Genomic DNA, 4,757 nt, shown 5'->3' with positions numbered 1-4,757 from the left:
CTTAAATACAGTATCTACAGCCGTTACGAAAGTAGAGTGCGCTTTCTTTGAAAATAAACAAAGCTACTACAAGACTCTCAGATTACAATGAAAGAAGTAAGACGGCAACAAGGTCCCGATATATTTGTCTCTTTCTACTATTGTATCATGGGACGCGCGCGCCTGCGCTGCCCTTTGCCGGCAGTCTGGTTCATGTTCCTGTGGCGTGAATGTGTTTTTGATAATTTTATATATCATTGATGCTATTCAACGTGGAGAGTGTAAATAATGGAACATAGTGGAGGTAAGATTTATATAATTACATATTCTTAGCATAAAAAAATATCACAAACTTCATTCATTACGTTAAAGAAATTTCAATAAGAAGCTATATCTGCTCGAGAAATATCAAAAAAATTATCTTTAAACCCTCCCATACATTAAGTATGAAATATGAATATCCCGTATACATTTAATATGAAAGATTTTAGCTTTCTTTTTCTTTTTTGGTTTTCTGCTTTAATTACTTCGCAAATTTGAAGTGGCATTTTCCACGCTTTTTCCGGACATTTTCACGCATTTTCTGGATATTTTCCGGGGATTTTCCGAGCATTTTCCGGACATTTTACAGGCTTTTTCCGGACATTTCCACGCATTTTCCGGATATTTTCCAGACATTTCCCTGGCATTTTCCGGGATTTTCCAGACATTTTCCGAGAATTTCCCAGGCATTTTCCGGGGATTTTCCGAGCATTTCCCGGGGATTTTCCGGATGTTTCCCCAGACATTTTCCGGACATTTCCCTGGCATTTTCCGGGGATTTTCCACGCATTTCCCAGGCATTTTCCGGACATTTCTCAGGCATTTTCCGGGGACTTTCCAGGCATTTTCCGGATATTTTCCGGACATTTTCACGCATTTTCCGGATATTTTCCTGGCATTTTCCAGGGATTTTCCACGGATTTTCCGGAAATTTCCACGCATTTTCCGAGCATTTCCCAGACATTTTCCGGGAATTTCCCAGGCTTTTTCCGGGGATTTTCCAAGCATTTCCCGGGGATTTTCCGGATGTTTTCCAGACATTTTTTGGACATTTCCCTGGCATTTCCCGGGGATTTTCCAGACATTTTACGGGGATTTTCCGAGCATTTCCCGGGGATTTTCCAAACATTTACAGGCTATGTCACGGAAATGTCCGGAAAATTCGTGGAAAATTCCCGGAAAAATATCCGGAAAATGCCTGGAAAATTCCCGGAAAATGCCTGAGAAATTTCCGTAAATGCCTGGGAAATGCGTGGAAAATTCCCGGAAAATGCCAGGGAAATGTCCGGAAAATGTCTGGGCAACATCCGGAAAATCCCCGGGAAATGCTCGGAAAATCCCCGGAAAATGCCTTGGAAATTCCCGGAAAATGTCTGAAAAAACCCGGAAAATAACCGGAAAATGCCAGGGAAATGTCTGGAAAATATCCGGAAAATGCGTGGAAATGTCCGGAAAAAGTGTGGAAAATGCCTGGAAAATCCCCGGAAAATATCCGGAAAATGCGTGAAAATGTCCGGAAAAAGCGTGGAAAATGCCACTTCAAAGCGAAGTAATTAAAGCAGAAAACCAAAAAAGAAAAAGAAAGCTAAAAATCTTTCATATTAAAATATGTATACGGGATATTCATATTTCATACTTAATGTATGGGAGGGTTTAAAGATAATTTTTTTGATATTTCTCGATTTATTTTAAAAAATTTATTACGGCCATTTTACTCATTAGGTTAAGTACTTTCGATATCAGTTTAAAGTTTTTTGTTATCTGTAATACTTAAGGAAAAATCGCCTGTGCACACTTAAGGCGCGGGACATATACAAGCGGCGCGGCGCGCATCGGGCGCACCGCGGGCGCGCCAGCCGGCGCGCCGCGGGCGCGCCAGCCGGCGCGCCTCGGGCGCACTGCCGGCGCGCCTCGGGCGCGCTGCCGGCGCGCATCGGGCGCGCTGTTGGCGTCCGAAAATGATATTTATATAGAGTGGTTAAATGCATTTTCTTCATGCATAATTTAGTAAAATTATGTTTTTTGTGCTAAAAGAGATTAACATTAATTTGAAAGTAACGATTTTGTTTTGATAATTCCTTGTAAGTAAATAGCGAGGATAACCCCACGATTGCAAATATATCTTTGTTGAAAATGTTGGAATTTACTTGGAAAATTTTATAGTACTTTTAAAGTAATTTTAAAGTAGTACTGGTGTAATGATGGAAGAAAAGAAGGTTAAAATAACACAAAATTTATATTGTACTAGCGGTCCGCCCCGGCTTCGCCCGTGGTACATATTTCGCAATAAAAGGTAGCCTATGTTCTTTCTCACGGTCTAAAACCATACATACATACATACATACATACATACATACATACAAACCTTTCCTCTTTATAATATTAGTATAGATAAAATATGGTTTTCAAACACAGGTTTACATTTAAACCATATAAATCTTATCATTAAAATCTCAGTTCAAAAGTATTTACAGTACTGATCATTCCACAATATTATTACAATTACAAATAAATAAAAAACACAATCAAAATCAGGATTATCTTTATTTCTGACATTGTAAATACATGGGAACTTTCATTATGCTCTTCTTCATTTTCACTTTCCCTACTGCCATCACCTGTGTAAATCATTTCATCGATTAATTCAATTCACCTTTAAAAACAAAACGAAGAAGGGTATGTAATAGCAGCTCTATATAATTCCACACAGAGAGAACACATTTTTGACTGACAGGCTACCGTCTCCTATAGACCGGGAGATACTGACACAAAATTTCGAGTCATTTGTAACAGGATGGCGGTTCTACAGGGGTCTTAGTACGCAATGACAAAAAGAAAAACGATGGTGTGAACGCTGGTACCGGCGGCTTAGTCGCGTGGGCGTTAGTCGAACTCGTCGGAAAAATAGCGAAGTCAAACGATTTGTAACACAAAAATTTTAGAATTTACCGATAGCCCATAAAAAAGAAGTAGGCGGTAGTGTCATGCCATACTTTTCCGGTGTGACTTACAGCCCGCCATACCGACGCGAATGTGTTGATTTAAAAAAAACAATTCAACCATTTGTACCAGGCTAACTTTTGCACAGGTAACCATCGTCGTGCAGCCAATTACGAAAATCGCCATGCCATACTTTTCGGACGATTCCAAATGGTCGCCATACCGCCGAAAATCTGCAAATTTTTTTTTTGTAAAAATTGTAACAGACAAATGACTCGAAATTTTGTGTCAGTATCTCCCGGTCTACTACCACCCGATTTGTTTTTGATTGTGTATGACCGTGAATTGACCTCTATTTGGATGCGATGGGGGAAGCGCGCCTGCGGTACGCCTGCGGTACGCCCGCGGCGCAACCGTGGCGTGCCGCCTCGTCGCCTTTCCAAAATTCTTTCATACAAAATGTATAAGAAGGACGTGGTGCAAAACAGATTCAAGAGGTGCGCTTATGGCACGCCCGCGCCCGCGCCGCTTGTGTTTGACCCGCGCCTAACGATTACACCCTGTATAGATGCCATGAAAATATTTACAGGTGAACCAGGGCCATCAAATTCACAAAATTGTATCCAGTGGCAAATAGTAACATCGCAACGAGGCAAACGAGTGCTTCTTCGTGCAGGCCATAGATACCATGAGAAAAGGCGAAATAAAGATGGTTCCTGTGTTTGGAATTGCACTAAAAGAAAAAAATGTAAAGCTAAATTAATTATTGCCAATAATAATACCATTACACGGGATGACAAACATGACTGCGAGCCGGATTTTGCTTCAAACGAATTAGAAATACAATTTAACAAGTGCTGTGAACAAATCAAGTCTGATAATACTATTTCAATTCCAAGAGCTTATCGGGAAACTGTTGCGGGACTCGTGGATAGTGGCATTGATTTCATTAAAAAAATACCTACATTGGAAAATATTAAGCATAAGCTCCATCGTAAAAGAAATAAATCACTTGGTGTACAAAAAATATGTTTTAATTCTATCAAAGAAATAATTGTGCCCGAAAGATATCAACATTTTTTATTAGCTGATTACAGTAATGGACCCAGTAGAATTATAATTTTCGCTAATCGAGATTGTATAAATTTATAAAGAATAGAAAAAATTCAATCACGAGGCGGGACTCGAACCCGCATCCTTCGCGCCATTCCGGGGCGGATGCCTTACCAACTCAGCCACTCGTGACCCGCCAGAGCAATCGAATTGTAAAAAAATATTAACTAATCCAAATTTAACAATTTTATGTGATGGGACGTTCAAATTTTGTTTAAAACCATTTAATCAATTATATAGTTTACATGTAGATTTAGGTAGTAATGACACATACAATAATATTATGCCAATTATTTATGCCTTACTGCCGAACAAAAACAAAAATACGTACATAACTATGTTTAAATTAATAAAAAGTCAAATTCCCCAATTTTCACCCCAATTATTTATACTTGACTTTGAACAAGCAGCTATGTCTGCTATTAAACATGTTTTCCCTAAGACTAAAATCAATGGCTGCTATTTTCATTTTGCGCAAAGCTTGTGGCGAAAAGCCGATGAGTTAAATATCACAAAATCAAAATTAGCCAGAAAACATGTTAAACGATGCACTGTTATGGCTCATTTGCCATTTGTCTTCAAATACTCCACGACTGGACTTGGCCATCTACTTGTGTAAAATTCGATCAGGCGAACCGAATAACAGAATCGCTTCACTTTTAGCTATATCCGAGCGAACTGTT

General features: G+C 39.2%; 1 non-coding gene across 1 annotated transcript; it reads right to left on the bottom strand.

Moving 5' to 3' along the window:
* Positions 1 to 4,130: 4,130 nt before the first annotated feature.
* Positions 4,131 to 4,206, bottom strand: TRNAS-GGA (transfer RNA serine (anticodon GGA)). The gene has a single exon. It is a non-coding gene; the product is annotated as a tRNA-Ser (tRNA).
* Positions 4,207 to 4,757: the final 551 nt, after the last annotated feature.

Source organism: Colias eurytheme, chromosome 29 (assembly GCF_061535395.1).
Source record: "Colias eurytheme isolate Ceu_HAF_F1 chromosome 29, ilColEury1 Martin Lab GWU primary, whole genome shotgun sequence".
Taxonomy (NCBI): Eukaryota; Metazoa; Arthropoda; class Insecta; order Lepidoptera; family Pieridae; genus Colias; species Colias eurytheme.
The sequence above is the reverse complement of the archived record's forward strand: the minus strand, read 5'-3'. Positions and strand labels throughout refer to the sequence as shown.